We start from the raw sequence: 13,788 nt of genomic DNA, 5'->3' as shown, positions 1-13,788 counted from the left end.
GGGACTGGGCTTTTCACACCCTCACTGTCTTTCAGATGCGCTCATTTCTAAGCCCGCTTCTTTTTTCTTCATTCGCATTACATGGCTAGCCGCCTGATGTTGATGCGAGGGGTTCTCCCTCAGAAGTCCAAGGCCTGTCGCCTGCTGTTGAGGCCTTTTCAGACTGTTTGCTCCTGAGAAATAGAGCAGGGTCGTGCGTGGCTGGTGACGAAGGCTGGGGGCGGCAGGGCAGACGGCAGCATTTTTCTCTTGAAAGATGTTTCAGAGGCAGTTTATAAAGTGTCAATCTATAAAATCTAAAACTGACACTTTTCCTCCCTCCCCTATAACATTGTGTGCCTTTCGAAATGAGTTCAGGAAACTTGCTGCCATTTCCAGTCCACAGAAAAGTGAAATGGGCAGAAGCTCATTTTTTTTTGTATGACCTTTAGAATAATCTCCACAGTTATGGCTGTTCTGTAAACCCAACTGGATGCTAATTTTGACCAGACTTAACTCCAAATTATTTCCTCTAGAAGGTAAAGTATGAAGCCTTCCTTGAAATGTAATACACTTTCAGAAGAAGTTTGTCATCGTATGCTTTGGTAACCTCCAAGAAGATACCTCCAGGAGAGCATGGCGTGTGTGAAGATACTGTTGGGTGCTGCCAGCTGAGATGTAAGGACTAAAGCTGACCCCGTGCGCACCTGTGACCCTGTGCTGGCTCTCGGGGCTAAGGCACACGCAGTCTTTGAATGTTACCAGCTCAGTTTGGGTCACTGCTGCACTAAATGCCAATGAGTTGCTTGGTTTGCTTGGTAAGTTCTGCATGTGTTAAAGAGGGTAAAGGGGTTCTGTGGCTAGATCGGGCTCAGCATCCGTTCCTCAGGCTGGTGATGCTCTTACCAGGGTTGGGCTTCAGAATCCCTGGGGGAGCTTGTTCGGCCTAGCCTGTTTGTCGAGTCCATTCCCCGGAAATGCTGGGCTTAGAGCTTGAAGACCTGCATTATAATAATGCACCTCAGGTGATCTGTGCTGGATGTAGTCCTCAGACCTGAACCTGGGCCTGTACCTTAGGCTCACAGACTTCCAGTCTGAGTTCTGGCAAAGGGAGCATCAGATTTGTATCCTTTTGCAATCCCTCCTAGTTGTGTGATTTTTGAGCTAATTGACCTCTCGTTCTCACCCACAATACGGGGGTGGTGGTGATGGCTGAAGCGCCTGCCTCACTGGGTGCTGGCTGGGTTCAGGATGAACTGGCAGATGAAGAAAGTCACCACAGCGTGAAGTTCTAAATGGACCTGAGGCATTAGTTATGGCATTGGTTCTTCAGATCCAGCCTTCATGATCTATAGATTAGGAAGTGCTTAAGATGGGGCTTTAGTATCCTGGAAATTCAGGAAGCCATTCTTAAGATAGGCTTTGTGTATTTTGTAAAATAAGCAACAAATTTTAAAGTTTCTTTTTCAGCTTGGTGGTATTCAAAAGTCAAGTTCTTTACCATATTCAGACTGATTTTTCATCCTATTTTGAGGTCTACACGCACATTTCACTGTTTTGATTTTTTTTTTTAAGATTTATTTAATTTGTTTGAAAGGCAGCGTTGCAGAGTGAGGGAGAGACAGGTCTTCATCTGCTCGTTCACTCCCCAGTTGTCTGCAGCAGTAAGGGCTGAGCCATACTGAAGCCAGGAACCAGAAGCTTCTTCCTGGTCTCCCACACAGGTGCAGGGGTCCAAGCACTTGGGTGTTTTCTGCTCCTTTCCCAGGTCGTTAGCCAGGAGCCGGGAGCTGGATTGGAAGTGGAGCAGCTAGGACTCAAACCAGCACCCATTATGGGATGCTAGTGTTACAGGCTGCGGCTTTACCTGCTACGCCAGAATACTGACCCCTTAAAATACAGTTTTTGAAAACATTTATTTTCACCTACTTGAAAGAGTGAGAGAAAGCAAGAGTAGGCTTCCGTCTACTGGTTCACTCCCCAGATGCCTGCAACAGCCAGGGCTTGGCCAGGCTGAAGCCAGGAGCCTGGAATTTCATTTTGGGTCTCCCATATTGGGTGGCAGAGACCCAAGCACTTGAGCCATCATCTGCTGCCTCCCAGGGACCTAGATCAGAAGTGGAGGAGCCGGGACTTGATCCAGGTGTTTCAATATAGGATGTGAGTGTCCCAAACAGTGGCTTACCCCACTGTGCCACAGCACCCAACCCCATCATTTTCTTTTAAACCAAGATTCAGCGACTCAGATTCACGGATTTAAGAGAATATTTTCGGGGCTAGTGTTATGGCATAGTGAGACAAGCTGCTGCCTGTGATGCTGGCTTTCCATCTGCGGTCATTGTTTTGTGTTCTGGCTACTCCACTTCCAGTCTAGGCAGGTGGGGCTGCTACCTGCTGTGCTGGCATCCCATATGGGCGCTGGTTTGAGTCCCGGCTGCTCCATTTCCAGTCTAGCTCTCTGCTGTGGCTTGGGAAAGCAGTAGAAGGTGGCCCACTTCATTGGGCCCCTGCACCTGCGTGGGAGACCTGGGGGAAGCTTCTGGCTCCAGCCTTCTGATGAGTGCAGCTCTGGCCATTACAGCCATCTGGGGAGTGGACCAGCGGATGGAAGACCTCTCTCTCTCTCTGCCTCTGTTCTCTGTAACTCTGCCTTTCAAATAAAAATAAATCTTAAAAAAAAAAAAAAAAAAAAGCGATGGAGAATGGCCCAGACTGTTCGGGCCTCTTCTACCAACATGGAACATCCAAATGAAGCCTCTGGCTTCTGGCTGGCCCAGCGCTAACCCCAGCCCCAGCCATTCCTTCCATCTAGAGAGTAAGCCAGTGGATGGAAGATTTTTCTCTCTATATCTCTGAATTTTAAATAAATCTTCAAAAAAGAAAAATAATTTCTTCAAAAAATCTGTTCAAGGTTCATTCTTTAGAATGTAATATGGTTTTGGAAAAGAAGCAGATTCCTTTTGCAGTAACCTGGTGGTTGTCTAGAGAAGTTGCTCTTTGAGGGTTGTCCTGTAAGACAGAGAACGAGGAGCCCCGTTTGTGATATTTACCACAGTTCTTCCTTGGCTTGGTCAGCAAATAAAACCCTAGGCTTTAGGCCTGATAAGCCTAATCAGGTTAGCTTGCTAGCATGTGTGTGACCCAAATCTGCCTTTGTCAATAGAGGATAAAAGTAATTGCTTAGAACCAGGCTGAACTGTATCCTGTGATCGGTTTCCATGAATTTTTAGTCATTTTCTGGGTGTGGCACTGTTCACAGTATGTTACTTTTGAATTTAGACATTTAGTTTCAAAATAGGGTGAGTTATTTCTGTACCTTCATTACACTCACAGCTTTTTTCTCACAATTCCAGAAGTAGGAGTCTGAATGTGCAGAGTTGTCTGAAAGAAAGCCTGAGGAGGATTCTTCACTTCCTGTCTGAACTTGACTCTTAATTAGAACCATTAAACTAGAAGGCTTTGGCCAGCTTGTCTTGGGCTCTTACCTTTTTTTTTTTTTTTTTTTTTTTTTTGACAGAGTGGACCGTGAGAGGGACAGAGAGAAAGGTCTTCCTTTTTGCCGTTGGTTCACCCTCCAATGGCCGCCGCGGCCGGCGCGCTGCAGCCGGCGCACCGCGCTGATCTGATGGCAGGAGCCAGGTGCTTCTCCTGGTCTCCCATGGGGTGCAGGGCACAAGCACCTGGGCCATCCTCCACTGCACTCCCAGGCCACAGCAGAGAGCTGACCTGGAAGAGGGACAACCGGGACAGAATCCGGCGCTCCGACTGGGACTAGAACCTGGTGTGCCGGCGCCGCAGGCCGGAGGATTAGCCTAGTGAGCCGCTGCGCCTGCGGGCTCTCACTTTTGAAGATGTTTTCCCCCATGGCTTAATCTGAATGGAGAGCAATACCACGTGGTCCATGGAGCACGGGAACTCCCTGTCGGGTGTAGTTGAGTAGCTTCATTCATTGGCTCATGTAGGTGAGGGGGGCTGGCCCTGGAGTCAGTCTCATTTCCAGGCTTACTGCTCATCAGTCCAGAGCGTTACATCTTTATGCGTACATAAACTACAAATGTGAACAACCCGCGTTTTTGTTTCCTGTCGGAGGCTTTCTGGTTCTGTGTGTAGAATGAAGTTAGCCTTCCTGAAAGTGTGTGTGAGTCTGGGGAGAGGCAACCCTTTGTCCTGTGACCATCTGAAAGCATACCACAAAAGGGGAAAAAACAAAACAAAACAAAAAACCAGGTTGGTTACCCACCAGAGCCCAGAACTTTGTGAAAGGCAGCAAGAAAATGATTGAGAATTGTAAAATGATTTGTCAGCAGTTTGTCAGCAAATTTCTCTAGAAATCTTGCCTTATTAAAATAAATTTCTTTTTTTTAAAGATTTATTTGTTTTACTTAAAAGTCAGATTACACAGAGAGAGAAGGAGAGACAGAGTGATCTTCCATCCGCTGGTTCACTCCCCAGATGGCTGCAACGGCTAGAGCTGCACTGATCCAAAGGCGGGAGCCAGGAGCTTCTTCCAGGTCTCCCACATGGCTGCAGGGGCCCAAGGATTTGGGCCATCTTGTACTGCTTTCCCAGGCCATAGCAGAGAGCTGGATTGGAAGTGGAGCAGCTGGGACTCGAACTGGTGCCCATATGGGATGCCTGTGTTTCAGGCCAGGTCTTTAACCTGCTGTGCCACAATGCCGACCCCTATAAATTTCTCTTTTAGCTTTTTCCTGGCTTTGAAGTGGTTTTATTTTCTTCCTTCCTTTCTTTCTGAAAGTTACAGTGAGCGAGTTGGGGGTGGGGAGAGAGTGTGTGATACATAGGTATCGATCTTCCATCTGCTTGTTCATTCCCCAAATGGCTGCAATAGTGAAGACTGGGCCAAGCTGAAGCCAAAAGCCCAGTGTTCTATTCAGGTTTCCCACATGAGTGCAGGGGCCCAAAGACCTGGGCCGTTGTCTTCTGCGGAAGAGGAAAAGTAATTTATTCCATATGATGTCTACATACAGTTTGGCAGTAGAATACGATGTGGGAAGCTTTTAATAGATAAGATTCGGTCCATACGAATAAGTCTTTATTTTTGAGATTTATTTACTTGACAGAATTACAGAGGGAAGGAAGAACAGTGTTCTTTCATCTGCTGATTTATTCCTCAAATGGCCACAACAACCTAGACTAGGTCAGGCCGAAGTCAGGTGATTCTTTGTGGTCTCCCATGTAGGTGCAGGGACCTAAGCACTTGGGCCATCTTCCACTGCTTTCCCAGGTGCGTTAGCAGGGAGCTGGATCAAAAGTGGAGCAGCCAGGACGCGAACCAGCACCCATGTGGGATGCAGGTATTGTGGGCCTTGGCTTAACCTGCCGTGTCACAGGTGCCGTGACACCTTGGGTACATTTTTTTGTTTTGTTTTATTTGACAGAGTTAGAAAGGTCTTCCTTCCGTTGGTTCACCCCCCACATTTTTTTTTTTTTTAAGATTTGATTTTATTTGAAAGAGTTATAGAGGCAAGAAGAGAGAGAGAGAGGGATCTTCCATATGCTGGTTCACTCCTCAAGTGGCCGCAGCAGCTGGAGCTGGGCCCATCTGAAGCCAGGAATCCGGAGCTTCTGGGTGCTATCTTCATATGGGTGCAGGGGCCCAAGGACTTAGGTCATCTTTTTCTGCTTTTCCAGGCCATAGCAGAGAGCTGGATTGTAAGTGGAACAGCTGGGACTCTTAACTGGTGCCCATACTCGATGCCAGCACTGCAGGCAGTGGCTTGTACCTGCTAGGCCACAGCGCCAGCACCCTGGGTTAGTTTTGTGGCTCTTATTAGTTTGCCTTAATGGATGATCCATAGATTGTAATGAAGACCATTATAAGTTCAAGATTAAGCATACAATTGGATTGCCTGATTATATGAAAACAGATGTGACCAGAGCCTCCTATCTGGTCTTTACCAAGATAAAGAAGATAGGGGCCAGCGCTGTGGTGCAGCTGGTTAAAGCCCTAGCCTGAAGCGCCGGCTCCCCATATGGGTGCTAGTTCTAGTCCAGGCTGCTACTCTTCCTATCCAGCTCTCTGCTATGGCCTGGGAAAGCAGTATAAGATGGCCCAAGTCCTTAGGCCCCTCCACCCACATGGGAGACCTAGAAGAAGCTCCTGGCTCCTGGCCGTTACGACCATCTGGGGAGTGAACCAGTGGATGGAAGACCTCTCTGTCTACCTCTGTCTGTAACTCTTTCAAATAAATAAAATCTTAAAAAAAGATGATAGTGCCGTAGTTGTAAGGCCATGTTTGGACTGTAGTTGGCATGCGGGTCATCATTCAGGCTCTGCATCCCAGGTTTGCAGAGCGTGGCTTTTCATTGGTTGACTTGGAGAGGAGCCCTTTCAGCTGAGAAGGGTTACCTGGGGTTATAAAAGCAAAAGGATACTGGAACGGAAAGGAGTGGGGGAGTACGCCGTTCCTACCAATGTTGCTTCTGGAGGCTAATTTTTTATTAGTTCTTGATTCAGAAAAGCACATAGTGTTTCATATGGAGTTTTGAAACAATTTCCACTAACAAATTTTAAGTACGTATTTTAATAGTTAAATACTTTTGGTATTGAGGAGCAAGGAACGTCTTCATGTTCTTCCATGTGGGTACAGGGGCCCAGCTACTTGGGCCATCCTCTGCTTTCCCGGGCACATTAGCAGGGAGCAGGATTGAAAGTGGAGCAGCCAGTACTCGAACTTGCACCTCTGTGGGATGCAGGCATCACAGGCGGTGGCTTAACACAGTCTGCTGCCACAACACTGGCCCCAACAGGGGAGGCTTTGACAGGAGAAGTAACAAGTGGTTCAGCTTGAGTTCAGCGTTTTCCACAGTTGCAAATTGCGGAGAGAGTCTTGCTGATGATCCCAACTCATCATGTAGTGCACGAATCTCCATTATTTTTACCCAGAGTCTGTCATGGTTTCTCCTGTTTTAAGCCTGAGTGACCTTCACTTTTATTTCCCTGTACAAGCCTTGCTTCTCAGTTTTCTGTCAATTTTTATACTTCTCGTAATGGGGCTCATTTTATATTATGATGTAGTTTCAGTGATTTTGAGACCCAGCATAATCTCAAGATTTTCTGGATTTTAGCTTTTTACGTAACGTTCTCTAACCTAATAGAACTCCTTTTTTTGTGCCGGAGGCGGGGGGGGGGGTGGTGGTGGTGGTATTTTATATGTTCGTGTACAAAACACCATAAGTATAAGGTATGACTGCTGCTTTTACTTTGAAACTTTCTGCTTGGGGGAATGAAATGCACTGTTGTGTTTTTGGCCCCATGTGTACTTTAACGTTGAAGCCTGAAAGAGGAAGTAACAATTCTCAGAATGAAATAAATATTTTATGTATTTATTTGAAAGGCAGAGTTATAGAGAGGCAGAGGCAGAGAGGGAGCGAGCGAGCTTCCATCTGCTGATTTACTCCCCGACTGGCCACAGTGGCTGGAGCTGCGCCGATCAGGAGCCAGGAGCTTCCTCTGAGTCTCCCACACGGATGCAGGGGCCCAAGGATTTGGGCCATCTTGTACTGCTTTCCCAGGCCATAGCAGAGAGCTGGGTTGGAAAAGGAGCAGCCGGGACTCGAATTGGCGCCCATATGGGATGCAGGTACCACAGGCAGCAGCTTTACCACTTTAAGAAGTGTTTTTTTCATCTGAATATTTTATTTAGGACAAAGCAGTCTATTTGAATGGAATGATTCTTAAGTCATCTCGTGTAGTTCCCTTCAGTTCTCAGACACTCTCAAAATGTACGCACTCACACCCGACCCACTATTTATAGCTTAAGAAGTAATTTTTTTAAAAAGTAGCTGTTCAACCACATTAGGAATCTGCTGTATTGTGAGTCATGGTTTTTTTGAGTCCTGAGTTTTCTTTGGCCGTGTGGTGTGATGGGCAGGGCAGGTTGTCACGTCCATCCGTCACCAGCCAAAGGGTGACCCTGAGCCTCAGCTTCAGGATCCCTTGTTCTCGCAGTCAGTCACTTCTACTGTCTTCTTGTTTGTTTGAAGAAAACAGTTTATTTTAGACTGCTAAATTGCATTTGGAAACTTTTGACATACCGAGCTGAGGAAGGATGGAAGTTCTGACATCTTACAGATGGACAGTGTTGAAGTTGGAAGGCCAGCAGTGGTGCTGCTGGGGGCAGTGCAGGAAGTGCCTGCCTGGAGCAGTGACCTGTGGGGGCTGCCCTCTCCCCCCTGAGTTGCTGTCGTCTGGCCACACCCACCCCTGTGAGGTCAGGGTTCCCTGGGATCAGCAAATGATTCCCAAGTTAGTCTCAAGTGGGACTTTTAAAATCTTTTTCCAGAATTATTTTGGTGAAGTTTATCTAGATTTTTCTTCTAAATATCTTTACTCTTTTTTTTAAACCTTGGTTAGTGATGATCATATTTCACTCTTTAGCAGTTTTCTGAACTTTTATTTAAAAAGTGGAATACATCTTAATAGTACCCCCCCCCCCTTTTAAAGATTTTATTTATTTGACAGGTAGAGTTACAGACAGAGAGACAGAGAGAAAGGTCTTCCTTCTGTTGGTTCATTCCCCAAATGGCCGCAATGGCCAGAGCTGTCCCAATCCAAAGCCCGGAGCCAGGTGCTTCTTCCCAGTTTCCCATGTGGGTGCAGGGGCCCAAGCAGTTGAGTCATCTTCTACTGCTATCCCAGGCCATAGCAGAGAGCTGGACTGGAAGAGGGGCAACCAGAATTAGAACCAGAGCCCATATGGGATGCCGGCACTGAAGGTGGCAGCTTTACCTGCTACACCACAGTGCTGACCCAATTATTATTATTATTTTTTAAACCTTTGGCTTTTTTTTTTTTGGGGGGGGGACAGATAGACAAAGAGAAAGGTCCTCCCTCCGCTGGTTCACCCCCCCAAATGGCTGCTACGGTTGGAGCTATGCCAATCTGAAGCCAGGAGCCAGGTGATTCCTCCTGGTCTCCCATGCAGGTGCAGGGGCCCAAGCACTTGGGCCATCCTCCACTGCCTTCCTGGGCCACAGCAGAGAGCTGGACTGGAAGAGGAGCAACCGTGACTAGAACCCGGCACCCATATGGGATGCCGGCACCACAGGCGGAGGATTAACCAAGTGAGCCATGGTGCCAGCCCACCTTTGGCTTTTTAATACCTAGTCTAGTTAAAACCCTGATTTAAAGGACTTCTCCACCCTTTGACATTTCATTCAGCCACACTCTAATCTGACCAGATCCTTTGTTGGCATCATGCCGCAACCAGAGGAGGGTTTGCGTGTGTATGTTGATGTTCTCTTGAGCGTGTTTTGCTTGGTGGTCACTTCACGTTTCTGTAACATCTGGTTCCTCGTGGAATGTGATTTACCTGGGTACCTTTTAAATCTGGAATGCATGTCCTTGGAGACTTACCTGCTTTGTGCCGGTGGGCCAAGATTGCACTGTGGCTCTATGCAGTCAGTCCTGCTCGGAAGCCTGGCTTTTTAAGTCCCTCTTCTCACACATAATGCTCTTCTCACCTTCCTTTTTTTCCAAGAATTGGAGCTCATGCAGAAGGCTGCTTAGGGATCTGCTGTGCCTTTTACTGTCTCCACTGTGAGAGGTAGTTCAGTTTGGATGAACCCTACTCTACCATGGGGCTCCCCAGCGATTACCGCAGTGTGTGAGAGGTGGGATCTCTCTGCCTGTGCTTGTTGTATGGATTGTTTTGTTTACCTGCGTGTCCTGGCTATTTGTGCTGTGTCCTGTCTATTGTATGTTCAATTTCATCAATAAAAAGTATCTCAGATTGGGTGAAAAGTGGCTGTATGGCTATGGTTTGCGATTTGGATTCTACTGCTCCGTTTCTGTTTTTGTCCGGAATTCTCCTCTTCCTGGTTCTAATATGACCTGTTGGCCTCAGGCAGGTAGAAGCCTTCTGAGTTCCACGGTGACTTAATAGAAGAGCTGCTCGGATTCAGAGACAACTGCCAAGATGTCTCAGTTGACGTGGGTCTCGAAAACTGGCAGCTCTAGGTCATCCGGCATGGTTACCTGGGGAGATCAAATTGGGTCAGGGTGAGTGAGGGTTTTGGGTTAAAGTTGTTCTCTGAAAGTGTGAACACTTCAGCCTGAGGATTTGCTTCCCTGAGAGCCAAGATTGGATGGGAACCATGAGATCATCTGCCTGTTTCTGGGGGCAGCTTTAGGTGCATTTAGCTGTAAGGCATCTGCCCCTGCAGGTTCTTCAAACCAGTTGTGCAGCCGACCAGTTGTTTCCCTCCTGTCTCCAGTGTGCTTCCCTACTGGCTACTCCCAGCTCCCACCTCTGTTGACAGATTTGCACCCTACCTCCCACCCCTCCCCACCAGACTGCTCTGAGCCAAACAACTGCAGGGAGTAGATCAAGGCCCGTGGGTTTGACTTCTGATCCCATGTGTTCTCTGATTGTAACTGTAAATTGAATTCTACGTCTTGGTTTTCCTTTTCTTCCCCACAGTCTTGGAGTAACGAGTTTCTCTACTCTCCGTGTCCATGCCCCAACTCTTCTCTCCACAACCTTGTATGTGTGTAGCTTCTGTTGCTAGCAACCAGTGTTTTATTCCACTTGCTGGTTTGCCTCAGTCTATGAATATAAACAGAGCTGCTGCTCTCCTGGTTAAAGACCTATTTCTCTTACAAAACTTTTAGTTTTGAAATAATTAAAAATACAAAGGGTGGCCATTTGGTGTAGCAGGTAAGATGCCTGTGTCCCCTACTGGAGTGCCTGGATTTGATACCCAGCTCCGGCTTCTGACGCCAACTTCCTGCTGGTGCAGACCCTGGGAGGCAGTGGTGGTGGCCTCCTGCCTCCCATGTGAGAGACCTTGTTTTGCCCAGCAGATGAGATCTCTTTCATGTGTTTTCTTCTCTGCCTCTCAAATAAATAAACAGAAGTTTAAAAACCTATTAGATAGTTGTAAGAATAGTATAAAGAACTTCCCTCCACCCAAATTGTGAGCATTTTGCCACATTTGCTTTTTTTTTTTTTTTTTTTTTTTTTTTGACAGGCAGAGTTAGACAGAAAGGTCTTCCTTCTGTTGGTTCACCCCCAAAATGGCCACTATGGCTGGTGTGCTGCGCCAATCTGAAGCCAGGAGCCAGATGCTTCCTCCTGGCCTCCCATGGGGTGCAGGGCCCAAGCACCTGGGCCATCTTCCACTGCCTTCCGGGGCCACAGCAGAGAGCTGGACTGGAAGAGGAGCAACTAGGACAGAACCGGTGCCCTAGCCGGGACTAGAACCTGAGGTGCCGGCGCCGCAGGCGGAGGATTAGCCTAGTGAGCCATGCCGCCGGCCGCACATTTGCTTTTTATATATTTATATTTGAAACCATTTGAAAATAACAAACATCATGTCCTTTACCACTAAATACTTAAATGTATATCTCCTAAGAACAAAAAGGGCATTCTCTTTTATAACCAAAATAAAATTATCAAAAGCAGAAAAACAGTATCTCATAATGTAGAGTCCATATTCAAATTTCACCTAATAGTGAAAATAACATTTTTAAAAAAAATTTATTTAGGCAGTAGAGTTGTAGATAGTGAGAGGGAGAGACAGAAAGGTCTTCCATCTGCTGGATCACTCCCCAAAGGGCTATAACAGCTGGAGCTGTGCTTATCTGAAGCCAGGAGCTTTTTCTGGGTGTCCCACGTGGGTGCAGGCGCCCAAGCACTTGGGCCATCTTCTGCTTTCCCAGGCTATTAGCAGAGAGAGCTCTCAGAAGAGGAGCAGTTGGGATTTGAACCGGCGCCAGTATGGGATGCTGGCTCCGCAGGCAAAGGATTAACCTACTATGCCATAGTGGCAGTCCTCCTGATAACATCTTTTAATCCAGTCTGGAGTCCAGTTCAAAAGTGTACTACTGGGGCTGGCTGTGTGGGAGACCTGGAAGAAGCTCCTGGCTCCTGGTTTCAGATCTGCCTAGCACTGGTCATTGTAGCCATTTGGGGAGAAACCAGCAGATGGAAGACCTCTCTCTCTGTCTCTCCCTCTCACTGTGTATAATTCTACCTCTCAGATAAGTGAATAACATTTTTTTTTAAAAGTGTACTGTCTTCACTTGTTGGATCTCAAGTAACCCTTAATCTGTGATAGTTCGTTAGCCGTTTATGTTTTGTGTAATATTGACTGCACTGAGAGGCAGAGAACACGAGTTCCCATCCCCGTGATTTACTTCCAGGTGCACTGACTGGGCCTGAGTGGGAGCTGGGAACTCGATCTACCTCTCCCAGCTGGGTGGGGGAACCCCAGTGAGTCATCACTGCTTCCTCCCTAGGTCTTCATTTGCAGGAACCTAGAACTGGGAGTTAGAGCCAGGGCTATGACATGGGATGCAGCTTCCAACCCCCCTGCCCCCAAGGTTCTGTTTTTTATTAACTTGAAATACAGGGACACAGGGAGAGAGAGATTGTCTGCTGGTTCACTCTCCCAAATGCCTGCAGTAGCCAGGGTTGGGCCAGGCTGAAGCCAGGAGCCTAGAACTCCATTCAGGTTGCCCAAGGACTTGAGCCATCACCTGCTGCCTCCCAGGGTGTGCATTAGTACAAATCGGAAGCAGAGCTGGGATTCAAACCTAGGCATTCCAATCTGGGATGTGGGGATTCCAAGTGGTGTCTTAACTGCTGTGCCACAACCCCCACCCTGGGGTGCTGGCTTCTTAACTGCTAGACTCAATGCCCACTCTTCATAGACATTTTAAAAACATAAAATGCAGATTTTTTAGAATGCCTTGCAATTATATGTTGGCCTGTTTCCACATGGTAAGATTCAGATTGTGTGTGTGTGTTGGTATCACCACTGCAGCGACATCTTGCTTGAAGATTCTAGACATGCATGGTGTCATTTTGCTCCATGATTGCTGATAGTAACTTTAATTACTTGTTAGCTAGGACTGCTTTTTTGGTTGTTTGTTTATTTTTTTTTAATTTTTTTGACAGGCAGAGTGGACAGTGAGAGAGAGAGACAGAGAGAAAGGTCTTCCTTTTGCCGTTGGTTCACCCTCCAATGGCTGTCGCGGCTGGCGCGCTGTGGCCGGCGCACCGCGCTGATCCGATGGCAGGAGCCAGGTGCTTATCCTGGTCTCCCATGGGCTGCAGGGAGGGGCAACCGGGACAGAATCCGGCGCCCCGACCGGGACTAGAACCCGGTGTGCTGGTGCTGCAAGGCGGAGGATTAGCCTAGTGAGCTGCCGCGCTGGCGGTTGTTTGTTTAAAAAAAGATTTATTTATTTTTTTGAGAGGGAGAGATCTTTCATCTGCTGATTCACTCCCCAAATGGTTGCAACAGCTAGGGCTGAGCCAGGCTCAAGCCAGGAACCAGGAGCTTTTTCTGGGTAGTAGGGACATGAGTGGTAGGGACCCAAGTGCATGGGCCATTTTCTGCTGCCTTCCCGAGCACGTTAGTAGGGAGCTGGATCAGAAGTGGAGCAGCCAGGACCCAAGCTGGTACCTTCATGGGATGGGGGCATCACAGCATGTTAACCTGCTGCACCACTACTCTGGCCCTTGCTTTCTCCTTTTTCTGAAGATGGTCCTGGCATTTCCTTCAGTTCCTGGTTCTTGGCTCCCACACCTCTCCCTTGGCTCTTTTCTCAACTTTGCTTTTTGCGTCTGGATTGTTGCCAAGACACCATTAGGTTCGGATACTTTTGGCCAGACTTCAGTCTTCCACCTCCCATCTTGTGCTGATGACTTTTCATAATTGCACTACGTTCTCCTCTGACTCCCTGGCCAGGTATTTAAGATTGTGTATTCTGCTTCTGGTTTTTCTTTCCACTATCCCTCCCTCCCCTCTGTCTCCCAGGAGCCCATTGTTCAAGCC

Source organism: Oryctolagus cuniculus, chromosome 11, assembly GCF_051225735.1.
Source record: "Oryctolagus cuniculus isolate XC-2025 breed Fujian yellow rabbit chromosome 11, ASM5122573v1, whole genome shotgun sequence".
NCBI lineage: Eukaryota > Metazoa > Chordata > Mammalia > Lagomorpha > Leporidae > Oryctolagus > Oryctolagus cuniculus.
This window is presented reverse-complemented; position numbering follows the sequence as displayed.